This window comes from Peromyscus californicus, unplaced genomic scaffold (assembly GCF_007827085.1).
Source record: "Peromyscus californicus insignis strain IS unplaced genomic scaffold, ASM782708v3 Scaffold_6__1_contigs__length_162567912, whole genome shotgun sequence".
In the NCBI taxonomy this organism is placed as follows: Eukaryota; Metazoa; Chordata; class Mammalia; order Rodentia; family Cricetidae; genus Peromyscus; species Peromyscus californicus.
This window is the reverse complement of record NW_026294584.1, coordinates 76,110,079-76,136,768: the sequence shown is the minus strand read 5'-3', so window position 1 is coordinate 76,136,768 and position 26,690 is coordinate 76,110,079. Positions and strand designations below refer to the sequence as shown.

Sequence of the window (26,690 nt, the reverse complement as noted above, 5' to 3'; positions counted from 1 at the left end):
CAATCCAACTTTTAGAAGTCCCACAATCTTTTAAAAGTTCAGCATTTTAAGAGTCCGGGGTCTTTTTAAACATCCAATCTCTAAACTGTTGACTCCTATAAAATATAAGAAACAAGTTTTATACTTTGTTGTTCCAAAAGGGAAGAACCAGGGCACAGTTACAATCAGATAAAAGCAAAATCCAAAATCTAGAAGTGTAAAATCATATACTGTAGCTCAGTGTCCAGCATCTGGAACTCATTCACTCATGATCTTCTGGACTCCAAAGGGTTTAAGTAGTCCCTGCTGTGGAATAGTCCTCTTGTACACTGAAAACATTTGTCACTCAAATTAGTTTAATAAAATACTGATTGGCGAGTAGCCAGGCAGGGAGTATAGGCAGGGCAACCAAACAAAGGATGATGGGAAAGAGAAAGGCAGAGTCAGGAGTTGCAGGCAAATGCAGAGAAGAAAAATGAGAATACTATACTGAGAAAAGGTACCAAGCCATGTGGCTAAACGTAGATAAAATTTATGGATTAATTTAAATGTAAGAATTAGCTAGTAACAAGCCTGAGCTACCATCTGAGAATTTATAAGTAATATTAAGCCTCTGAGTGGTTACTTGGGACCAAGTGGTCAGGACAGGAAACATCTGATTACACGTCCCACCTTCTTAGATCCCCTCCACCCTACCCCCAAACACAGAGCTAATCTGATAAGCTCAGTACATTTCTCTCCACTCCCACTGTGTCCTTGGTGGTCATCCCATGCGCCTGGCATATCAAATATGCTGGGGTCTCCACCTTAAATGAAGTTGTACCTTTACCAATAGTCTCTCCTGGCCTCTCACAGTGTCAAGTTTTGGCTCTGCTTTATGAATCTTCCATGCCTTCAAAACCAGCACCCTGTGGAAAACTCTTATGTGTTACTTGCCAAGTTCTTCTGCCAGCTTGGTGCGAGACTTAGTCCTCCACTGGAGCCTAGCTTCTGTATGCTGACCCTGAGGAAATACTTTCCAGAAGATTTCACCTCAATGACATAGGTCTCTTATAAATCACAGCTAATTCATTAGCCTCAGCTGACCAACATCTATTATCCCAATGAAGCACAGGCTTCACGTCCAAAGATTATTAATTCAAATAGATCACATTAATAGACCATTATTGTTTTGAGAGACTCTCAAATTTTATTCTTGTTGCTGTGTGTTGTGGCACAGGTGTGTGGGTTCACACAGATCCATGGAAAGAAGGCTCAGAGGCATCTTAAAAATGCATCTGGCCTTTCATGGTTACAGGGGGTCCAGCCTTGAAGGACTGAAGCACTTTCCCTTTACTTAAGGCATTTTTATTTTCTTTCTATTTACAGTTTCGTCAGTTAATTTCCATACCTTCAAAGCAACCTGAAAGGAGCTCCCAAAGATAAAATGCCAAGTGCAAATTCCTTGATTTCTCAGCCACCACGGTTTTCCAGGTTTCCTGAACCAAGTTTTGCATAGGCCTTTGATCCTTGGGAGACTCTCAATCAAGATTCCGGTGATAAGAGAAACAAAAGGTATAAGAGAAATAAAAGGTGTCGGTAAAACAAAAGAAAGATTAGGGCTAGGTGCTACTTTCTAGAGCCAGGCCAAGAGTAGCTCAGCAGTAATGCAGCCCCAACTTCTGAAACTTTTCAAGTTTGGACTTCATTGTCTAAAACTCTCTCAACATTCTTATCATCCAAACTCTCACAATAATAACTCATTAAGTTCTGAGCACTCAATGGACATTTCTGGCCAAAAACCTTAAAATTCTTTCACACACACACACACACACACACACACACACACACACACACACACCCTCAACTAACACAAAAGTCATGGTCAGATCCATTACAATCATACCTTACTCTTGATCCTAATTTCTGTCTCAGTTGACTTTCTTTGCTGTAATGAAACACTGACCCAAATCAACTCCCAGGAAGATAGGCTATTTGGCTTATTCTTCCATGTCACAGTCCATCACTGGGGGAAGCTAATGCAGGGACTCAAGGAGAAGCTTGGAAGCAGAAACTGTTGCAGAGACCATATAGAAACACTGTTACCTGGTTTGCTTCTCATGGTTTCCTCAGCTTGGTTTCTTACACAACCCAGGATCACATGCCCAGGGGTGTAAGTTCTCCCACTGGGCTGGGACCTCCCATATCAATCATTAATCAAGAAAATGCCCTATGTCCTTGCCCACAGGATAGTTGTCATTGAGACAATTCCTCAGTTGAGGTTCTCTCTTCCCAGATGACCCTAGTTTATGTCAAGTTGTCAGAAGAAGAAAGAAAGGAAGGAAGGGAGGAGGGGAGGGAGGGAGGGAGGGAGGGAGGGAGGGAGGAAGGATGAAAGAAAGAAAGCGAGAGAGAGAGAGAGAGAGAGAGAGAGAGAGAGAGAGAGAGAGAGAGAGAGAGAGAGAGAGAGAGAGAGAAAACCAGCCAGTAAGGACTCAAGCAATATCAAGACTGTCTTTAACTTAGTCATCAGTGTACCTGCTGATTCCTGTGAGCACCCCTTCATTATCCAGTATTAATGGAAGGAACATTTCTTTTAAAACAATAAGAGATCAAAACAAACCCATTCGTCCATGTACCTTCACAGACTTCATGAAAGATCTAATGACCAAATTCCAGGAAATGACTTGGAGGTAGGACAGTTAATTCTAGAAAATAATATTTTCTTTTATGAACAAAAAGCAGAAGTTGTCTTCTCTACTAGGACTCCCTTCTTGTCTTGAGCATGACTTGTAACTTATGGTTTTGGAAGAGACTGAGCCATTTTATACACGTGGAAACAATTCTGTCCAGAGCTCAGTAACAAGAAGAGCATAGGATTATAAAAGGTAGAGAAGCTGTGCCCACAGAGCCAGAGAGATCCAGAGAGTAGAAACATACCCCTGAATCATCTGGCAAACAACACTGATGCCATTGCTCAGTGATGAATTGCTTATTTGTTTCTGTATTTGTGGATGTGCATGCTATGCATGTGTGTGTTTACATGATGTAAGCATATATGCTTATGTGTAATGAATGTGTGTTTACATGGTGTAGTTTGTGTGTTTTTATATATTGCCAGTACTTCCTGTCAGTACAGCTAAAATGAATATACCTAATGAAAGACATGGCATTTAGAAAGAAAAAAAGAACTTCAAAATTCTTATGTATTTTAAATGTATTGTGACCGCTGCACATCACTAGTGATTTTCACTTCAAAAACATATGGTATCAAAAAAGTTATTGGGCTGGACATTGAATTTCAGTCATGATAAAGCCAATAAATAGCTGTGGGACACTGCAAAGGTCATTTGAATATTTCAGAATCTGGATTCCTAATTAGTAAGTTGAGGATAATGATTCACTGAACTAATAATTTCAGAGCCCTTTAGTGTTGGGCAGTGTTTATGTGATAGAGACATAGCAGTAAGAACACACACAAGCCATTACATCATACAAGGCAGACATACAACACACAGCTGTGCAACATGCATTAGTGACTTTCTTTGTACACATGATCACAGTAGCTTAATTCAAGAGAGGTTGATTTAGCTTACAGTTTAAAGGATGCAGTCTCCCATGGCTAGGAAGGCATGGGAGTTGGGACATTTCAGCCTTGGGTGACAGCAGCTTGGAGTACAACCTGAACAAAGCTTGGTGGGTTAGGATGGAAGCAGAGATCAACTGAAAACAAGGACCAACTGTCACCTTCAAGGCCTTCCCATTAGGGCTTGTGTTCCAAAGGATCAACAAACCCTCCAAACAGTGCCACCAACTGGAAGCCAAGTCATCATCTGTCACTCTTGTTTCTCCTCTCCAAATCTTTTAGGATCCATTTTTCATAAATTCTGCATCCTCAAAAAAACCCAGCTGGGCAATTGTGGCGCACGCCTTTAACCCCAGCATTCGGGAGGCAGAGCCAAGTGGATCTCTGTGAGGCTAGCCTGGTCTACAGAGCGTGATCCAGGAAAGGCACCAAACTACACAGAGAAACCCTGTCTTGAAAAACCAAAAAAAAAAAAGAAAGAAAGAAAAGAAAAGAATTCCTGTCTATAAATGTCTTGAGTGTAAGAGCATTCAGTCATGCTTATTATTTTGTCTGGTGTTTTGGTTTATCATTATTATGAAAACTTCCTCTGATAGGATTGGCATCATATTTGGTGTCTTAGTTAGGGTTTTCGTTGCTGTGAAGAGACACCATGACCATGGTAAGTAACACTTATAAATGAAAACATTTAATTGGGGTGGCTTGCTTATGGTTTCAGAGGTTCAGTCTATTATCATCATGGCAGAGAGCATGGCAGTATGCAGACAGACATGGTGCTGAAGAAGTAGTGGAGAGTCCTACATCTTTCAGGTAACAGGAAGTTAACTGAGACATTGGGTGGTATCTTGAGCATAGAAAACCTCAAAGCCTGCCCCTACAGTGACACACTTCCTTCAACAAGGCCATACCTACTCCAACAAAGCCACACCTCCTAATAATGCCACTTCCTATGAGAATATAGGGGCCAATGACACTCAAACCACCACACTTGGTTTTTGTTTGAGTTTGTAACGGCTTCATTTCTCTTGCATCTGTGTGCTGTTGAGGACAGAAATGTGAGAACTTCTGTGTTGCTAAAGAAGGGATTCTAGTTGTATCAGGGTGATACTTAAGAATTACCTCAATGTCCAGCTTATCCAGAACAGTCTAAATCTTCTGCGTCCTGTCCTGACCATAACCCCTATATGTCTTCTGCATGGCTTTGGAAGTATTTCTTGCCAGTACTCATTTGTTAATACCATTTCTTGAATGATTTTCACCTGAGTGCTTAAGTTGAAGGAACTTCCCAACAGTTTGAAACATTAGCACAAGGAAGGTCTAAGTGAAACTTAACAAAATCTGTGGGACTTGCTCTGCGCAATGGGAAAGCAGAATAGACCCTAGGAACCTGTGAAGGTATCTTCCCTTGTATTGCCCAAGAGATTTTGCTTATGCATTAACTGGGTGTGTATATGATTGAAATAATTATGGGATTAAATAACTATGGGAAGCGATATGTGTAGAAAAAGGGAATATGCAACCTATTTGTCAATCAAAATAGGGAACCACCCTTAGTATGCCCTTTAGTAACCACATCTTCCTTCTGTTGGATGTACAAGAGTAAGTCCAAACAATAATTAGGTTTTGAGAATCTCCCTCGTGCGGTCTGCTGTACTATCCATCTTGACAGAGTAGCCCTCTAGGACTCTGCACTGCCGCTTCCCTCTGAATAAAGTTATCTTGCTCTGTTTTCAAATCAGTATGAGCCCTTACTTTCAGTTCTGTGGTTGAGAGGCTAAGAACCTGGAAAGACCAGACCACACTCCAGCCGCTCTTGTGAGAAAGCTATTTCAGGAGCGGCCTGGGGTCACTGCAACATTTTCATTCCCTTCCTCCTTCAACCAAAAGGAGACTTGAGAACTGCCTTCCGCTTTGCTCAAGAGCCAAGATATAACTTCTGAAAATCCTTCTTAATCCACCTCCAGGAAGTATCTAAAACCAACATTAAAGAAACATATTTCAATTCCCTGGCCTAATGACTGAGACTGTTCGGCCTGAGCCGGGATTTTGTTCAAAACTCAGATCCTTGGACCAGGCTATGTAGTCACCATCTCCACAGGATCCCTGGGGAAGCCCTGAGTAGCTGAAAGGCCATTTCTTTGAGGGATTGGAGCCCCAACCGCTGTTTGCTACCCTAATCTCAAGCGAAGTTTCAAAACATGATGAACAAAAAGCAGTAACACCCCCTTAATAAGTAGTTGTGAGAATTATAGCTGCATGTTGTGCAAACAAATACTCAGTTATCATAGTTCTTGCGGTGTTATTTAGCACCATCTACAGCAGCCCACCAGACTGCACACTACCTATTCAGTGTTGCCACAGCAGATCAGAGAGGGCTGGGTCCAAAGCCATCCAGACACTTGGAGGGGGAGGGACCCAAACGTTTTGCAGTGGTAATTCCAAATACTTAAGATGTTGTCCATGTTACCACACATATTAGACGCCTGTGGTCTGCTTGCTTTCAAATCACTGCATGTGGCTTTATAAGGAGCCACCTACTCCTCTACACCCAGACAGTGGGTATAGTTAATTGTAGCAGGGAGTAAGGAAGGGCCAGACTTCCTGCTGAGTGGCTCTGGGTCTTCAGTCCTCTTCCTTAATCTCCTTCTTAACTTTCCATCTGTCACTTGTCCACCTACAACAGAAGCGCAGCCATCCAGTCCTCTGAGCTTCCCCGGGGAGCTTCCAGCGCTAGGGCCCGGGGGGGCCGGCTAGGGCGGAGCTCGGCTGGCTCACAAGGAGCTGCGGCCGGGACTCTGCGGCTGGGGCCTGGCCACGGGGGCGCGCAGGGCTGGCGCGGATCTGCCAGCACGTGAACTCCACCTCCACGTTGGTTTGGCGCCGAGCGGCCGGGCTGCTGGTCTCCGCCCCGCTCCAGCGCCGCCTCAGCTCTTGGCATAGTAATCTCAGTTCCTGATCGCGCAGAGAACTGGCTCCCGGCTGCAGGGGACCGCAGCATGTCCCCCAGCATCGGTGTGGCCGAGCCAGGGCTGGGAATACACGTGCGACTGGAAGCCTAGCACCGCGCAGGCAACGGCCCAGCCAGGGCCAGCCAGGGACAGCCCGCCGGAGCAGGTAAGCAACCCGCGGCCGGAAAGGAGCCGCCCCCGCGGCCAGCTGGCCCAGTGGCCAGCCTTGGGACAGGAGCTGGCAACGTGCCCTGTGTTGGTGAAGGAAGAATTCGGTCCCACATTTTGTTCGTGGATTCTTTGCCTGTTGCTCACGGCCCCAGCCCATCCTGCTTCCCAGGCAGGGCCGTGTTCCCCGCAGGTGATGCATTTCTCTGCAAGGTTATTGCTCTCTTGAGCTCTGACCCAAAGGTAAAAGAGACACCGCTTGCTGCTTCAGACCTGGGAATCCTAATGAGTAGGATATGCACACAGCAAATATGCGAAGAGGGGCGTGTGTGTCTATGTGTGCATGTGCGTGTGTGTGTGCGTGTGTATGTGTTTGGCATTTTTATTATTTTCCTATGATTATTTCCGGTAAGGTTTAAAAAAAACCAGTCATATGCACTATTCACAGGTTTACATGCGTGTATGTGTATGTATTTATTAATACATTTGCATACATATTTATTCCTGAGGTAGGAAGGGCGAGAAGAGGAAGGTTGGGCTGAGGCTGATAGCAAGGGAAGTCATTGTCGAGCATGTTCAGTGTCTAGAGGTGAACTTTGGAACCACAGTAAATCAAGGCAGTGACTAGAGGTGATAAACCCTTCTCCGGGCAGATTAGAGCAAAAGTCTGAGATGGTTCATCCAGTACACAGCAAATCTTCTTGCTTTCCAGACAGACGGAAAAGGCAGTCGTAGGCAAGATTTTAAACAGTGGACAAAAGGGGAGGAGAGAGAGGAGACTTCGTACTGGTAAGTAAATTAGGGTGGAGGGAAGGCAGATCAGGCTTCAGGGGCTTTGGAAGGGATGTTAAGAGAGATCACTGGTTGCATGTGGACAGTTCAAGGTTAGGATGATGTGAGAGCAGCTGAGGAGATGGGGGCGGGGGTGGGGGGGTCGGCAAAAGCCTGGAGTAGGTGAGGAGGAAGGGAGTGTTAGGTAGCCGCCCAGCTAGCAGCCACCTTTTCTGAAGGTGTCTGCTTTCTTCCGTTTTCACAGCACATTTGTTCAAGATCCGTAGGTCCATGCTTTCATTTTATTTTTTCATGGAATCTGGGTCATGGCAGAACTGGAAGAAACTGAAGTGTGTACACCACCAGAAAGATTTGGAGAAAGGGTGATTAAGGCTGAGCTTCATGAAATATTTACACAGCTCTTGCGTGGGCTTTTGTTTGCTCTTGTTGGTACCTCTGCATATTTTACCTTGGTAATGCTTTGGGCATACTTCTCCCCAAAGAGCCTATTTCCCCAGTTACAGACTGGTCTTCCCCTCCCATTGTGTTCACCATTGGCCTGCCCTGAGGAACAGTTGTGGGAATAAAGATCCGCAAGTCACAGTGCAAAGAAGAAAATCTTCTCTATTGCTTGCTCAAATGGCCAGAGTTCACACAGAAAATGTTCCTGGATGAAGAGTAAGGAAGAATTTGTTTGTTTGTTTTTTCCCCAAGTTTGTGGTGTGTGTGTGTGTGTGTGTGTGTGTGTTTAGTGGGAGGACTATACAGATCGTAAACAGGAAAACAATGTAGTAACCACCACTGCTATCACCAGTCTAGACATTCTGTCACTGAAACGGAGCCAGGAACTCAAGGAGACACAGGTAGCCTGCTGCGGTGTGGTGAGGGTCACCTAACCACCAAGCATTGTTGGGAACGGGGCACAGCACAGCATGGTGCACTCTCAGGGTGGAGGGGTAAAGTACTACCTAAATCAGGTCAACCTCAGTTGGTGAGGAAGTGTACTTCCAGTAGGATATCCTCAAATTTGAGTGTTTTAGTTGCCTCAAAGACTTTCCCAGCACAATTATTAGTTCCTGCAATTTTTTTCTTGATTATACCTGAAATGTACTTAAAAGATGTATTTAGCGGTGGTGGTGCACGCCTTTAATCCCAGCACTCGGGAGGCAGAGGCAGGCAGATCTCTGTGAGTTCCAGGCCAGCCTGATCTACAGAGTGAGATCCAGGACAGGTGCAAAGCTACACAGAGAAACCCTGTCTCAAAAAAAAAAAAAAAAGAAATGTATTTAGACAATGGGCTCCAAAAAGCCAGTTTATAAACCAGGGATAGATCCTATTCCCACTGTCAAGGGCCCCTCAAACAGACCAAGCTGCACAACTGTCTCATCCATGCAGAGGGCCCAGTCCATTCCCATGCAGGCTCCACAGCTGTTGGTCCTAAGTTCATGAGTTTCCACTAGTTTGGTTCGGTTGTATCTGTAAGTTCCCCCATCATGGTCTTGATGCCCCTTGCTCATAGAATCCCTCTTCCCTCTCTTCGACTGGACTTCCGGAGCTCATCCTGGTGCTTGGCCGTGGCTCTTGGCATCTGTTTCCATCTGTCAGTGGATGAAGGCTCTATGATGACAGTTACACCTTGCACAGCCTTGATGCAGGGGGAGGGGCTTGGACCTGCCTCAGCTGAATGTGCTGGGCTTTGCTGACTCCCCATGGGAGGCCTTACCTTTTCAGAGGAGGGGATGGGGGGGAGCTGGGGGGGGAGCTGGGGAGGAGCAGGAGGAGGGATGAAGTGGGGAGATCTGTGGTTGGTATGTAGAAAGAATTTTAAAAAATTAATAAAAAATAGATGTATTTAGAGACAACTATCCTTCACTGTTGGAGTTCTGTCACAAAATCTGCCACTTCCAGGGAAGCCGTTAAATATCAGTCATAGAATCACAAAATGATAGAATGCTGGCTTCAGACAGAGAGGGTACAGTTTTCATCACAGCTTGCACTGGGGCTCTCCATGATGGCTGCTTCCGCCCTCTACACACTCACTCCTTCATTCAGCCAGCCAGTCACTTGCTCATCCATGCTGTCAACATGTATTTTCTTGAACAAGGCATGGCCCTTGAGTGTGACATACAAGAATAAATAAGACACAGTCTGAACTTACAGCACCTAATGAAGTGACGGATGACGGACGATGGCCAGGGTACGGTGGGAAGGAGCTTCAGTGGCCAGGTTGAGGGGGTGAGCAGCATAAGGCAAGTTTCCCAGGAACCAGAACAAGGAGAGCTGCTGCCCTGGTTTAGGGGAGAGGGAAGGGCCTTAGGTAAGCAGAGGCCCAGGAAGGCAATCCTGTGAGTCCATAGAGGTAAAAGACGAGGAGAGAAGGCAGCAGTCTATTGCCAAGCTAAGTCCAGAAGGGCTTCTACCTCTCAGCCTTCAGGAAGGCCTTCTGTTTGGAGACAATGAATCCATTCATAGTGAGACTGTTCTAGACTGTGCTTACCCACACCTGTATCCTCCAAAGAGCTACAAAATCATAGTTAGCTTCATCTGCAATGATTTGCTCGGAGGAGAGAAAGGCCTTTAAGTAAGCCATGGCCTCCTGTGCCTCGGCTGCTTTATCCTGTGTCCATCACCACTTTGCATGTTGTAAAAGTAAATGAAGGAGGAGAGATTGAGTTTATAGAAATGATTTTAGAGATGCAGGAAATCTTTCCTGTTTTCGTTTTAATTTGTGTTTATTTGCTTCTTTACTCATTTGTTTTGAGACATGGTCTTGCTCTGTAGCACAGACTGCCCTTAAACTCACAATCCTCCTGCCTCAGCCTCTGAAGTTCAATGAAAGTAGATATGCACTATCACACCCAGCTTGGAAATCTTATTTTTATGATAACAGAACTCAGGGATAAAGGATGGATCCTAGTGACTACAGAAAGCATTTAAATATCTCAAATCACTCAGTAAAGCAAATGCAATAAACAGATAACAATTAACTCTGGAAAATGGATCAAAGAAATACCAAAAGGCACACAGAAGTTTTTGTTAATTGTAAGTGAGAGAAATAGTTGCATCAGTAAGTGACCTTCTAGACCTGGACTTTTCAAACCTCAGGCACAAAATGACCATGGAATCAGTTAACTGAATGTGATCAGCATTTTTGTTGTTGAATATACCGGGGAGTAAGATAACATATTAAGGCAGATGTAGCCCAGAGGACTTTAAAATGGTATGTTTGTATGTAGGTACATAATGAACCACAATGTAAGCGCATACCTCCTGCTCCCCATGTCCTGAGTCATCTGGGTGCAGCTGCATTAGGTGATGGAGAGGCTGCTGGTTGCAAGATGCAGCCGTTGCACTAAGAGCCCCATCCAGGCTTTTATGCACGGTCCTGAGCAGCAGAGCTGCATCCCTGAAAAGGCAACAGACACCGAGGAACTGACCAAATGTGTCCACAGAAATTCCCTCAAGTGCAGAATTCATCTGAAAAGCTTCAGCAAGGAGTTGGAGCTTAAGTTAGTTTGCGAATGATAGTTGGATTCAAGTGGGTAGTGAGAAAAGGGTGGTATGTAGGCATGTGGAAGATAGATATTTACTATAGAGAAACCATCAACATGTGAATCATCTCCCAGTTGCCCATTTCTCACTCCCTACTCTCCATCCCCATGCCACTCTGCCTGGCAACAGCAACACTCACTAATGTAGCAAAACTCTGGAATACTACACACTGCTATTAATGACAGCCTTCATGTTATTCCCAAGAACCTTAAACTTGTTCTCCCTACAGGTCTTCTGCTATATGTCATTTGCCCTACACCATTCCATTCCTCCCCACCTCCCTACAACTGCTGTCTTCTTCTCTTTCTGAATATAGAGCATTTTATGTTGTTGGTTATTTTGTAGCTAAAATTTATCTTCTTAATACTTCAACTTTAGGGAAAATCTAGCTAGAATGGTCATTGCAGCATGAATCTGTTCTTTCCTGCCATTTTTTTTTTCCCTGTTGCAATCATTTCCTGGTTGGACCTAAATTCAGTTGAATATGATAATTGAACTGCTAACTATTGACAAGATGTACCAAAGTGTAGCATGACTCATTTCTCAGAACACAGCTACAGTCACTGGAACAGAAGGGGCAGGGGGTGGTCAGGTGATTGTCAAGTTCAAAAAGCAAGCACTCATCATAAGCAGAATCCCAGGCCAGGCACCATCACTAAGCAGCCACAATCCCAAAGGGAAGCACACCATCGGCCATTTTTTCTTTCCTTTGGTTTTTTTGTGTTATGGCTATCATCTTAGTTTAATGTTTTAATATGTTTGTGTGAAATTCTTGGGTTAGCAAGATGGCTCAGTGGATAAAGACACATTCAGCTGAGCCTGATGACCTGTTCTATTCCCACATTTTGGAAGGAGAGAACCTCCAGGGAGTGCATCCCCTACCCCAGGTATATACTGAAGAAAGAAAGGAAGAAAAGAAGGAAAGAAGGGAGGGAGGGAGGGAGGGAGGGAGGGAGGAAGGAAGGAAGGAAGGAAGGAAGGAAGGAAGGAAGGAAGGAAGGAAAGGGTGATAAAAATTAAATTTTAAAAAGGGCAGTTAGCACCTACATGTTCTGCTGTGGGTGGCCTAATGGTTATTGTGAGGAGAAAAAGTCACAGAAGAAAGGTTTTGTGCCCCTGAAAGCTCATTGACTTTCCCCCATCTCTTGCTGTCTCTGCTCTGGAATAAAACCACATTGTGTTGTTGACCCCTTCTGAATGAAGCTATGCCTTTACTCAGAACAACAGCACTAGGTCATACAGATTTACCAGCATGAATTCATTGATTTGGAATCAAATATGAGAATTTCACTGTTTTCCTACTCCATCCTGGACTCCATGCTCATCCTCCTTTCCTATAGTGGAGTGTTTAGATTAGTAGTAATCTCAGAGTTTAGCGTTTCATTCAGGTTTGGGACATTAATATTCAGAGCTGCATTTGAATGGAGGAGACATTCTTGAATTCCATGGGGGAACAGTTGAAATGACTTAGTGTGTTCAATGCCAGTGAGGTAATCACTCACAACTTCTGGGCATGTGTTGGAGTTAACAACATAGTGACAGCATTCCACTGTTCAAATTTGTAATTAGGTTGTCTTATTTTGAAGCCAGCCATAACTTAGGACCAGATCATTAATGGTCGGCAGTAATAACTGACCCATGGCCAGAGGGCTAAATGAAATGACCTCTTGCTTCCTAATCCCAAATCCAGAGGTGAAGCTTTGAAATCTGTACTCTATTTAAAGGTTCCCAAAAGATTCTGATAGCCATATTTTGGAGCAGTATATAGTTACAGAGGAGTTCCTGTGAAGTCTGTAGTGTATCTTCAGTCACATTAGGTTAGAGCTTGGTGCAGGGCCTGGTAGTGGTGACGGCGGCGGTGGTGGTGGTGGTGGTGGTGGTGGTGGTGGTGGTGGTGGTGGTAGTGGTGACGATGGTGGTAGTGGTGACGATGGTGGTGGTGGTGGTGGTGGTGGTGGTGGTGGTGGTGGTGGTGGTGTGGTGATGGTGGTGGTGGTGGTGGTGGTGGTGGTGGTGGTGGTGGTGACGATGGTGGTGGTGGTGGTGGTGGTGGTGGTGGTGGTGACGATGGTGGTGGTGGTGGTGGTGGTGGTGGTGGTGGTGGTGGTGGTAGTGGTGACGATGGTGGTGGTGGTGGTGGTGGTGGTGGTGGTGGTGGTGGTGGTGGTGTGGTGATGGTGGTGGTGGTGGTGGCGGTGGTGGTGGTGGTGACGGCGGCGGTGGTGGTGGTGGTGGTGGTGACGGCGGCGGTGGTGGTGGTGGTGGTGGTGGTGGTGGTGGTGGTGGTGGCGGCGGCGGCGGCGGCGGCGGCGGCGGCGGCGGCGGCGGCGGCGGTGGTGGTGGCGGTGGTGGTGGTGGTGACGGCGGTGGTGGTGGTGGTGGTGGTGGTGGTGGCGGTGGTGGTGGTGGTGACGGCGGCGGTGGTGGTGGTGGTGGTGGTGACGGCGGCGGCGGCGGCGGCGGCGGCGGCGGCGGCGGCGGCGGCGGCGGCGGCGGCGGTGGTGGTGGTGGTGGTGGTGGGTGCTGTCAGATCCCCTCCTTGGAGGCAGAAAAGCCTAATTATGTAGTCTTTCCTCCCATATTGAGGGTGAGTAAAATATGCCTTTCTACATCAGAAGCTGAAATGGAATATGAACAAAAAAAATTCTTTGTATTTTATTCAGTATCCCTCTCCTACAGAGCCACAATTCAGAATGAAAACCTGGAAGCCATGCCCAATTTTGCCGCATGGAGAAGTTGTATAGTGTACTCACTAAGGGCAGTGGATGGGCAGAGCCGGTTGTACTTCAGACTATCTCTGTGCCCATAGTCCAAGGTGTTAGTAAAACCGTGGAGATCAACTGAATGGTGTTTAGCACACCAGGTTCCATTTGGAATGTTTAATTCCTGGATCCTAAAGAGGATGCATACCACTCTTGCTACCGACAAGGAAGTTTGCTGTAGTCAGGATTCACAGCCGTGACACTTTCTGAACCAAGAAATCCATTCAAAAGAAAGTGGCAGCCAAGTCACAGGCATCTCTAGGACCTCCATCATGTTGCTCAGTGAGGGGCAGCTGTCACAGATCCAAGCCGCCTTCAAAATTCACATTTGAATCTAGCAATTTTCTGAAGAAAAAGAAAGATTTGGGGACGATACTTAAGCATGGATTGCAAACAAACCATCGAAGTGGGATATCTAGTTTGTGAAGAATAAGATGTTGATAGATTCTTGATTATTTCTCAAGGCTATTGATTATACATCATATAAATGTTAAGTAAACATATCGTGTCAATGGGAAGTTCTTTATATATAATGTATGCAAATTTGCTTAAGGGAGTAATCCTTAAGGGAGTAGAGTGCTTGTGTTAACTTTATTTTAGAAAATTGTGTTAACTTTATTTTAGAAAATTACTTAGAAGTAATTGGAGCCTCTCCCTTTCAGAATTTGTGGACCATTCTGAAGTGTAATCTGCTCTGCCCATACTCTCCCCTTAGTGAGTACACTATACAAATTCTTCACATTACAGAATTTGGCATGGCTTCCAGAATTTCATTCTGAGTAGTGGCTCTGTAGGAGAGAGATACTGAATAAAATAGAGACTTCTTGTTATCCACATTCTATGTTAGTCTGTGATAAGGGTGTGCTTTCTCATGATAAGCTTTTGTAAATTGTTCAAAAAATGCAAGCCCTGTTCATTGTGAGTGCCACTTTGTTCAGATTTGGTCTATGTCTTTGCTGTATGGCATTTAGAAATAAATGCTCATTTATTCTAAGTCAGTTTCTCAGTGCACTCAATCATAGGTTGAAACTCTGCTGTTTCCAAAAACCCTCCTTGATTCTTGAGCACTGTGTATGAAATTGTTGAATATATAGCATGAATGTTTGACGTGTGCTTAGTACATCATTAGTTAAGAATGCCCATTTAAAAAATTCTTCTATAAATTATTTCTCCTTAAAAATGAAAATCAAAATGAAGTAAATAGAGTTTTAAGTGGAGGTTGGTTTTGTTTTCATGTGGAACATTTTCTGAAAGCAGTCAGAGAACAGAAACCTGTCAGGTAGGGGGTAGAGGCTGAGCTCTGAGTAGGGGTGTGAAATGGCTTTGCAATCCCCACCACCTCAGCATGATTTCTTGTCTTTACATTGATTCTTAGAACAGATGAAGGCATCCCAGAGATCTTCACTGCATGGGCCTCAGGTTTGCTGACATAGGTACCAGCTTAGAAACTGAAACCCATCAGTCTGCAGGCCAGCAAAAGCATCTTAGCCTGCAGGTATTTGCTTTTCATTAAGTCAACATTCAAAGATGAGCTCTATTATAAAAACATGAAACACTGGCCCATGGTCTCTGGGTTGGCACAAAGCAGCTGCATGTGCTACCTGCAATAACTTTCTTACATGTAGTCTCCACTTCCCCCTGTTGCCCCTCCAACCTTGAGGTTTCCTATAAGTCACTTGTACTCAACCCTTCCACTTTATTCCGAAATAAACTTAGGACTCATAGGTATGGATCTTGGAACTCTGCACTAGGTATTCCAAAGGTACCATAGAACTCTAAAATTCCATGTCTCAGCTACTCCCATAAACTGGTGAGCTTAAAAAGTTTCCATCTTCAAAATATGTAGATTATATAAAAGCTTAATGAATGCAAATTGAGTTGACCTAGTCTGTTAGTAGGAATAGAGGAGTTTTATTTTTCATTTGCTTGGTCGACTGGTTGTTTTTAAGGGTCTTGAAATTGAAATCATTATCAGTTTTTATAATAATTTATTTGTTCTTCCTCTGAAAGAGCCATGGCTAGGATTTTATCCTGAATTGCTTTACATAATTTTAAATGCATCATATGTTTACATACAGCATCATATGTTTATATGCCATATTTGCATAGCCTTCTGAAAACTCAGAGCAAATCCTAGTCTTTGGAGTAGGGGTACTTGAGTTAATCTTCCAAGAGTAGCATGGAAGCATGCATATCCCAGTTCCTGACTGGGTCTTGTGAGCTGAGTTATGTTCTCTAAGATGCCAGTTGGCTGTACATATAGCCCTTCTCTGAAACTAACCTCTAATGCAGTTGCCACTGAACGGCAGAACCGTGCTGTGGATATGGATAGGATTGAGGTGACTTTGTCAGGATTAATGAATTTGTGTTGCAAATAAAGACAGATGCCCCTTTGCTTATTTTGTTTTTGTTTTTGTTTTTACAACAAGGTCTCCAGTATCCCAGGCTGGTCTCTAACTGGGTGTATCGTTAGTTGGAGATGACCTTGAACTTCTGATCCTTCCTGCCCCTACATCTAGAATGTTGGGTTGCATATACTTCCCTGACCAGATTTTCTGTGGTGATGGGAATCAAATCCAGGACTTTGTTCTCCTTAGGCACTCTGCTGACTAAAATGCACCTCTTTGAGACAACAGGATGCTAACCTTAGGCCAATCTTTTAGTAGCAGAAGCTGCCTCAATAGCTCTGAAGTCTCTCATCCTTTTTCCACTTTCCTTCCTCGTGAGCACTTCACAAGCCGCCCCCACATCAGACCTCCTACCTTACTTCTAAAAACATCCCCTCATCTAATTATTAATCCTAAAAGTGTCGGTGCTTTGGCAACTTCATGCCAAGAAGACAGTGCTGAGAATAGTATCCTTTGAAGGGAATAGAGGACACAGTACCACATCCACTCTGGGCTCTCTGGAGAAGTAGCATTTTCTTGTGCCATAAGAAGTGTGTAACTGTAGGTGCCATGCCCTCCGAGATGTATTGATAGCATGTAGGCTCATAATCAATAAAATTCTTCAGAGATTTTTTTTTCTTAGTAAAGGTAATATAAGTTCAATATTTTTGTTAAGAAACTGATCTGTAGATCTCCTACTGATTATTTTGATATTTGAAACTGTAGTGGTGGCTGATTAAAAGACTACCCCTGTAGGTTTTGTGACTTCTGAATGGAGGGCTCCTGAAGATAATAATGTAAGACAGGATGGATGAGGGATATGTCAGTTCCTTCTGCTTTATAGATTAAAGAAAAGCATTGCTCGATTTATTCTGGAGCTAACTTTTGAAATGTGGCTGGGGGAGGCCCTGAATGGAGGAAGTTCAATTCATTGGTCATTAGTCAAAGCATATTGAGCCTGTGCTATGTGCTAGGGATCCAGAGTTGAAGGAAATTGTCTAAGCTTTTAAATAATCCCCAGACTCCGGGAATACTGTTATCAGTAACTGATTCATCAAAGTTACAACGGGCCGTTTTCCCGGCCAGCATCTCAGGAATTCCCCTGGTAGCCTGACAACAAGCATGCTCCTCTGTGCCCTGTATCTCTTCCTTCCTGTGGGCACCGGCAGTTAAGCTCAGCTGCTGCACATCCTCATAGTTTCATCGCATGCCACGTTCCTTTCTCCCCTGGTAGGTCAACCTGAAAACTAGAAGTAATTCTCAATCTAGTCTTAATGCTTCAGAAAATAAAACCTCAGACACTCATGTCTTAACTGTGTGTCAAAGTGATTCTATGACTGTTAAAAGCAAGAAATGGGGCAAAGTGAGAGCCATGAGGCAAAGAGAAGAAAAGCCTTCCAGTTTCTCCTGGTGGCTAGCGTTGGCACAGGAAATCTCTTCCACGTGAATTTGTCACAACTTCGGTAAAACTTCAAGAACATAGCTAGAAATAAGATAAACAAGGGTGATATTATTACAGAAACCATTTTATTATCAACATAATATAACAGATGTTAGAAATGGTTCAATGTTCTGATAAACCCGTGTTGCTAGAATGGCTGGTGATGCTCCAGTGAATGTTCAGAGTGTTTAGTGACCATTGGCTTGGATAGCTGCTTAGACGTGGAGATAATCTCTATCCTAGGGCCTCACTAATGGGGCTGCCCTTCCAGAATGCTGGAAATGTCCAGCTGTTTCCATAGCTGCTCTTTAAAATGTCTCGGACCCTCTTGTATTGCACCCCGCCCCGCCCCCATTTGGTGCTGTCTATCACTCTTCTGTGAGTCTCATCTCCAGGCCACAAACCTGGTAACTGAAGGACAAACGCACACCTCTGGCCTCTGGAATTTTCCTAGGGTGATTGTTCCCATGTCTAACTGAGAGGGAGGTGTCCTTGCTTTATCACCCAAAAGGCAAGAGAGAAAGAAGGCTAAAGGGCAGGGTGCCACTTCTGCAGTGAAAGAGCAGCCGGACCTGTGGGGGAGATGAGGGATGGAGTGAAGAACGAGCAGGAGCTGAAAGGGACCTTGCAGGCACCCAGCAATGTTGGCTCCAGGCAGTAGGAGAATTCTGGTGTGTTATATTTTAACCGTCTACTTTGTAAAAAAAATGGATGACATAGATTATAACTCATACAACTCTCAAAATGTTCTCCCGGACTCCCTGTCTATGTCATTCTGCTGAACCCCTTTCTCATGAAAGGTAGAAGGTTGTACTATTATTCCCCCATTTTAAAAATGAGGAAACAGGTTCCACAAACTATCCTGGAGAGAGCGCTGTACGTTCAGAGTCACCCAGCCACAAAGCTAGCTTTCCCATGGCGTGCACAGCTATCCCTCAGAAATCATCAATAGGAAGGACTAACCAGGGTGTTATGGACAGATTTCTTCCCACTTGGATTTCTTTTCATGGTGCATGAACAGTAAATATGAAAACTTCTGAAATAGTTGTAAGACATATTTTTTTAATAAATGGATAAGTTCCAGGACAAGCCTTTTTAGTCTGTAAATCATTGTATAGGCAATAAAACCAGCAAACATGACTTTATCAGAATATCCAGGTAACACATATGTTCAGCAAACAACATTTCTTTGTTTCTCAAAAGCAAAATTAAGTGCATTCTCTAAAGTCACGTGCACAGGCCAGACACACATGTGCGCAAGCACGTGAACATTCACGTGCACAGCAAGAAAAAGCCAGGCCTGTGTTTTGTTGAACTTGCTGTGGACTTTGGACTTAGGAACTATTTATAGAACTGGTGTTTCCGAGATTGATCTTTTAATCTTAGGCGTTCATTACTCAGAAATGTTAAGCAATGCCCTATGATAGCTTATAGCTAAGTGTTCTACATGAAAACTGAAAGCTGAAAAAAGAAAAATCTATGCACAGGAGGCTGGAGAGAGTCTTTAAACTCTAATGCCAGGCAAATGCTAGAGGTCTTCTGTATTGTTCTTTGTGGCACTCACTATGGAACCAGGGACTCATAAATGCAGTGAAGTACTTCACCACCCCCAAGCTATGGTTCTGATGCAGTATTGGAATTGAAATATCTCTATCTCTGTCATCTTTGAAGATGAAAATTAACTTTTCTTAAAAGTCATTGATCTTTGCCTAGTAAATTGGAAATTGAAGGAGTTCTCCTCAGGACTGGTCTTGTCCTGCCCCTTGCCCTCTGGAAGTCTTTCACCTCCATTATCATGTCAAAATCCTCTCTGTTGCAGGAGGTGGTGGCCCAGGACTGAGCTCTGTGTGTCTGGAGACTTCCAGAGTGACCTATGAAATGAGCTTAGATAGTCAAGGGTTTATTTCTAAGTTTAACCATTAAGAAAGTATGAATATGTCTTTTAAAAGCACGTGGCAGACATGCCAAACCTGTGATTTCATGGCTAATATTTCTTATGCAGAGGCCAATCTTTTTTAAATAGGTCAGCAGCTAAAGTCGATTTAATAAAAATATTCACTAAAAATTAATTTAGATAAGTAGCATATAAGAGAAGATCAATGTAAATTGGATAGAAATATGCACGTGGTACAGGACGCCATGCTGTGGGCCTCAGAACCTGGTGTTCATCCAGTTCCTACGGTGGCTGTCAGCTCCAGTGTGTGCTGCTTTCCTCTAGTCCTTCACGGTTTTTTCTTCAGCCGTGTTCTGTCGTCATGGAGTTAAGATGCCCTTGACAATTTTTCCAGCACACATCTTTCTTATCTATACCCTTCTGCTCACCAGCAAGTTTACTTTCATTCACTAGTAGGTGGATTTTTAAGGATATGCCCCATGGAGCACTCATGCTCTAGGCCAGCAGTTCTCAACCTGTGGGTTTTGAACCCTTGAGTGTGGGGGGTGGAAGGATGGGGGTCATCTAAGACTATTAGAGCAAACACAGAGATTTACATTACAATTCATAGCAGTAGCAAAATTACAGTTATAAAGTAGCAATGGAAATAATGCTGTGGTTGGGGGTCACCACGACATGAGGAACTGTATTGAAGGGTCACAGCCTTTAGGAAGGTTGAGAACCACTCTGCTCGAGGTAGTGTAGATACATAGGAAAGCTGCAGAACTCAGTGCTGCTGTCTGCAGCGTTCTGTTAGTGTGAACCTCTGCCATTCACACTGAAGACAATGCTCTTGAGAGCCCTGGACCTATGCCATAATCTTTTCTTTGTCCTTCCTGGATGCTTAGAGATCTTTAGCAGGAAGTTCCTTTATTGATAACATGTACTGTAAGAGACTCCTATCACAAACCTCAAGGTATTCTGAGCATGGACAAAGGGGCTCTTATTTTCACAGCTAGACACAGAGACTCTGAAGCCACTTTAGATACAGTAGGAGAAACTGGTACTGATTTAGAGCTGTAAGGTAATTCAATTTTGTTCACATGGAGATTTTACAAGGCTAAGACACATGTAGTAGAAATTTAGCACATCAGTTTCTTGGAATTTAAAAAAGTCAGCTACATTGAGATGGGTACTAGATTTCAGTAGTATTTCCTTGCTTTTTTTTTTCTTATAAATTGCCCCCCTGATAAATGGTTTATGTGTAACTATTATTAGGGCTGTTTTTTCCTTGGGAATTTGCCCTCGGGAAACATTGCTGGACCTTCAAATGCTCCTGAATGAGGAGAATATACATTTTCAAGAGCATCTGTGTAGTGTCACATCTGCTTTGTGCTGGCTGGCTGGCAATTCCTGTGATTTGAGTTGGTGAGGAGGAAATAGCTGTGGTTTCCTGCCGGAGTTTCTGAGCAATAGTGAGAAGAGCAGGAGAAGACACAGGTCCTTGTGGTTGCCTGCTCACACAGTGCTGCTCTTTTCTCTTTTGTGAATAACAGGAAGCCAAAATGTGTACTTTACTGATTTCAACTTATGTTCAGTAAGGACTAATTTCTGTGCCAGTATGAAGAGTGTAAAATAAAAAGAAGATCCCCCTGCCTTTAAGGGGTAAAATCCTAACAAAGAAAGTAAAATATCAAGAACTTAGACAAAGAAAAATGAAGCTGTCACAGGAGAATTTATCTACATTTACCGGAAACACGTTGTGATAAACTTGATTAGCTGGAATTGTTTGTAAATTTTTAATGTTATATTTTATTGTGAGTAAACATAACTCTGCAAGTAGCATGATATTAAGACATGTTTTAATGGAAGAACTAGTGAACTCTGGTAGTTTGGGTGCTGTATGGTAAATTGGTTGATTATTTTTGAGACAGGGTCTCACCACGTAACCTAAGTTGACCTTGAACTTACTTTTTAGCCCAGACAGTGTAGAACTCAAGGCATTTCCCCTGCCTCAGCCTCCTGAGTTCTGTGGTTATGGGTCTATGCCACCATTCCCATAGTTTTGAAGTCTAGTTATTGAACCAAAGTACAAATTATTTTGGCAATTTTTCCGTTCTCTTAGCATGAAACAGACTCCCAATTTCTCAACTCATTACTTGGTGCGTGTGTGTGTGTGTGTGTGTGTGTGTAAATGAGTGTGCAGGTAAGTATGCATGCAAAAGCCAAAGCAGGACATCAGTTGCCTGCCCTGTTGCTAATAACATTATTCCCTTGAAACAGAATCTTTCACTGAACTGAAGCCCAGTAACTGGACTGCGGGCCAGGGTGATCTCATGGTCCACATGATCGCCCTCCAATCCTGGGATTGCAGCATCTATGTCTGGCTTTTCACATTTTTACATCAGATGCTATGAATTTGAACTCAGGTACTCATGAACACTCTGACCACTGAGCCATCTCCTCTGCCCCAGTCTATTATTTTTTATGTGAATAGAGAATAAAGTCATATTCCTTGCCCCTGTCACAAAAAAGGGAAAATGAAATGATATAGTTTAGTAATTTAATAATATTTCCTTTTGTATTGACATAATTTTTAAAGATTCATGTTTATTTATGTGGAGGAGTGTTTTACCTGCACGTTTATATATGTGTACTACATGCAAGCAGGGCCTGGTGCATATAGTACAAAAGAGGCCATTGGAACAGGAGTTACAGACCTGTTGTGAGCTGCCATGTTGGTGCTGGGAGCTAATCTGGGTCCTCTGCAAGAGCAGCAAGTTCTATTGACTGCTAAGCCCTCTCTCCAGCCCCTATGATCATTTTTAAATGGGTATGCATATAAAAATACTTATAACCCACCACATACTCTGGACAGGAAAGACTTAATGGAAACTTGTTATGGAAACTAAACAGCTATCACGATACATAATGGTGAACTCATTCTAAGTTTTACATCCTGTCCACGGTGGGAACCCCAAGTTGCTTTTGCAACCACTTAATGCATCTTTTGTCTTTTCCGGAGGCCCAGGAGATCCGCACGTGAAATATTTCATCATTCCATTTATATCATCCAGTTCTCTCCTTTCTAAAGCAGGCAAATAAAAATGAATTATCCATGAAAACCACTGAAAATTTAAAAATTCATGAATAAAAAAGGAAGAAGGTACAGTGGTTTAATTGAAATTCTTTTGCCACCCCAAAGGGGTAAAATTAGGCAACAGTACATACCTCGGTTGTGTTGGTGAGTGTGTTTGCCTATTCTGATCCTATAGAAACACTCCAGTCACACCAGTCACTTGCCGGTTTGCTTTGGCTAGAGAGACTGTGCATCGTATGTGCAGGAGAACGAAGGCTTGCTTCTTACCCCCCCCCCCCAAAAAAAAAACTGGAGGAGAGAACGGTCGTAACCAAGTAGAGGGAGGAGCACTGAGTGTGGCCTTACTATGGAAACAGAAATATTATGGATCTAAAAAGACGAAGTTTTCAAATTTTATGCTTATGATGGCAAAGGTTCAGAAAAAAAAAGGAGGTGGTGGTGAGGGTGCTGTAAAAACCCTGACAAATATACAAGCAGGAACGTGAATCACTGGGGCCTCTCTTATTTTGCTAGTCGGTATCTGAGGTCCTGGGACTGCAGGGGATCCTGAATTTCTATAGTGATGAAGATGCATCTATGCTAAATCAGCATTAGGGTGAAATGTATTTAGTCCATTAACTTAGCAGCTATCATGGCTTACAACAAAGGGCAAGGCCAGTACTGTTCCCTCCCCTGCTTGCACAGCTGACTGACCTGTGGCTCCTTGTTGCTGCTCAGGGTTTTGAAACCGTTTAATATTACATGTCATTCGCCTGGACGAAAGACCAGATCCTACATTTGAAACATGGTTTCTAGTCCATGTGTATTGAACATCAGTGAAGTACAAAAAACAAAAAGGCAGTCCATCAAGGGCTGTCTGCTCTCTTGGTTGTGGTGATGGTTCTTCTTCAAGCGTTTGTCAGAATTCATAGACCTGCATCCCCTAAAAAGAGCAGATATAACTGTATGTGAGTTGTTTTCATTATTAAAAGCACTGAACTCCAACTTAGAATTGTGGCTCAGAGTATAGTAGCCTCTGAATACTATATACATCTATAGAAATGTGAGTCATTCGGAGAAAATGCTTCTTCTGATCCTGTTAAAATGGACCTTAGATTTGAGCAAACATCTCCATTGCCTGGGATAATGCCGCCATGTTAGTGCTCTGGGGAGCACGTGTGTGAGCACCATAGGCAGTGTATCCTCTGCTGTCCGTGTGATTCCGCCATGCTTGGTCCCCACACTCACACTCAGACTAGGGAATGATGCCTGCCCATTTTTCTGACTCGTGAGCTACTCAGAGTCCCCATAAGATGTGGGACTTCTAACCTAGCACGAAAGAAAGACAGGCGCATGCCTCATTAACTCTCATCCCTTCAGATTGCAGCAAATCCTATAATCAACGTTGCTTCCCTGCATTGAGGCTATGGAGAGAGGGCTATGAGGAAAGGATTATTTCACCAAGACTGGCGTCTTTCCAGAAACTTAAGTTTCAGCAATTCTAACCTCTTTGAGAAATGAGGGGTTTTTTTTTGTTGTTTTTGTTTTTTGTTTTTTTTGTTTTTTTTGTTTTCCTTGCCATTCTCACCAGGTTTCTGTGCACATTGCCAACCTCTGTATACAGATGACACTTCAGTGCTTTGGGATAGATGAGAGGGAGGCGGGGAGGGACAGCATGGTCAAGGTAAGCTACATTTGTGACAGAGCCCAAGCTGAGGAGTACAGGCCAAACCTCTGCCACATTTGAAAACTGGAACGATTCTCACTGGCTGCCGTCCAGGCAGATTACTGGAAGCAATGTTTGAGAGCTGTGTTGGAAACACCATGAACAAGTGGAGCTTTTTCACCATGACCAGCCACTGAAGGGTTTTTGAGCTCAGACTAATAGGATCAGACCGGTTTCAACAGGATGTCATTTGACACAGTGAGACTGTGAGATACCCGAACCTCAAACTTGACTGGGGATCAGCAGCCACTGTACTATTCTGTCTGGAGAGCAGGAGGGAAGAGCTGGGACAGTGCTCTTAATTTGACTGCTGCACTGCAGCACACACACCACAGCGTCTGAAGCTATGGGTATCAATGATACCATCATTATGGATGTCTGAGGAGGACCGGAGAGTGCTGTGTGGCTGAGCTGTGCAAGGATGGTTGAGTCTCAACGGTTGCTGCCAGAAAAGGTTACAGGTAGTTCTGGCAGAGATGAGGCAGGAATTGGTGACTTCATGACTAGAGGCAGGAAGGGTGCCAAAACCACCAAATGATGGAGAAAACATTGGTGATGTTAACACAAATAGAGATGCCAAGACAGAGAGCTCGTGTAGGTAGACTAGCACTAAATCCAGTGGCAGATGCTGCTTGTGGTGTACAGGCAAAACGCTCCGCTCAGCTGCCGAGCTGCACATGCTGGAGAGCTGAACAGGAGAGAGTGGAAGGCCTCTAACTGTAGCCAGTACCATTAGACACTGTGATTCCTTCCCAAGGACAGGGAGCTGGAGTCTTAACAAAGGGAATTCAGAGTCCGAGAAAAGGAAGTTGAAGTCAAAGCCACAAAGAGGCCTTGTACCAGTGAGAGGAAGAAGCATCAGGCAGAAGTGACAGTGGCCAAATGATCCAAGACATCATTGCAATTAGGAATACGATTGGGCTTGCTGTGGAAAGGAAATAAGATCCGGCACTAAGCAGTCTCACACGTAGCAGGCATAAAAGTAGGAGCAGTTACTAGGCTGTCATGCTGTCATTGAAAAGGCACACTCATCTTCCCTAGACTTTAGGGCTTTTGAAAACTGTAACCCAGACCTTATGAGGGTTGTGTGTGATGCCATTTTTTTTCTTAAAAAAAAAAGAAAGAAAAAGATCCACAGGCTAAATTTGTTGCATAATAACATCTCCTGACCTTTAAAGGGTAAAATGATGTAGCTCGCTCCAGTTTAGAAGAGCTGTGTAGTCCTGACAGAGCATATTGTTTTTCGGTAACTCTCCTGAGAATGAATGCCCTGTTTGCAAAAACAAATTTTCCTCAGCCAGACTGAAGCTGAATCCCATCAAGTTACATGAGATAAAGCAACTTGCATGTCATCTTCCGTCTTCTCTTGTGTATTGTGTATGAAAGGCTCTGTTGCAGTCCTGACAGTGGCAGTCATATGTATTTATGAAAATGCAATTGGCTCAAAATCATTAGTTAAGAGAAAAATTAAACAGAATGTTGGATGGCATGAACATACTGCAATTTTCTATGCATGAGTGAGGCCCAGGAGCACCATCCAGTCTGTTTGCATTGCTCTGCCCCAAGAGGCTAAGCCTCTCTACTGTGATGCAAACAAAAGTCGTTGGCTTTGCTGAGACATGAGTTGGAAAGCATTTCTTTTCCAGGACCATCAATTTTTTTTTCTCTCTCAAATCAGCCTTTTTTAAAATGTACACAACTAAGAAATCACAGTGGGAATGAAGAAAAGACTTCAGACATCTGCAGTTTCCCAGGAGAAACTACTACAAGGAACAGGGTTCTGGAATCTCTAGTGATTTCTCCCCCATACTACCTTATGGCATGCATGAAGTGACTCATCAAAAAAGCTGGGCACTCTTGGGGCCACAAAGATGGCTCGGTTGGAAAAGTACTTGAATTACAAGCAGGAGAACGTGGATTCATATCTCAAGCACTTTGTCTAAAGCCGTCACAACAATGCACACTTAAAATACCAGCACTGGGAGGTGGAGACAAGAGGCTTGCTGGCCAACTAGTCAACTCTAGGTTCAGTGAGAGACACTGCCTTCAAACATAGAAGTTGGAGAGCAAGAGTAAGATATAATGTTACAAGCCAGGAACACCTTTAATCCCAGCACTCAGGAGGCAGAGCTAGGCAGATCTCTGTGAGTTCGAGGCCAGCCTGGGCTACCAGGTGAGTTCCAGGAAAGGCGCAAAGCTACACAGAGAAACCCTGTCTCGAAAAACCAAAAAAAAAAAAAAAAAGTTACTTTTATCACATACATGGGCATACACACACATGCACATACACATACACATACACATACACAAACATATACATATACATGTGTACACATATGTATACACAAATGCAAATACATTAATATGTACATATACACACATGGATAATGAGGAAATTCCATGGAGTCTACTTGATAATCAAAGGAATTTATTCTGGAT

The 26,690-nt window shown here is 43.7% G+C and overlaps 1 protein-coding gene across 5 annotated transcripts in view; it reads left to right on the top strand.

Moving 5' to 3' along the window:
• The first annotated feature begins 6,367 nt into the window (after positions 1–6,367).
• The window catches only part of Gprin3 (GPRIN family member 3), a 77,755-nt gene continuing 57,432 nt past the window's right edge, over positions 6,368–26,690 (top strand). The window contains exons 1-3 of one of the 5 annotated variants that reach the window (XM_052719239.1): positions 6,368–6,658; positions 7,373–7,449; positions 7,697–8,109. The gene's annotated coding sequence lies outside the window, so the exon portion shown is untranslated. Of the gene's footprint in view, positions 6,659–7,197; positions 7,450–7,696; positions 8,110–14,437; positions 14,460–26,690 lie in introns of those variants that run through there. The other 4 variants (XM_052719238.1, XM_052719237.1, XM_052719236.1 and 1 more) reach the window with 4 other exon arrangements.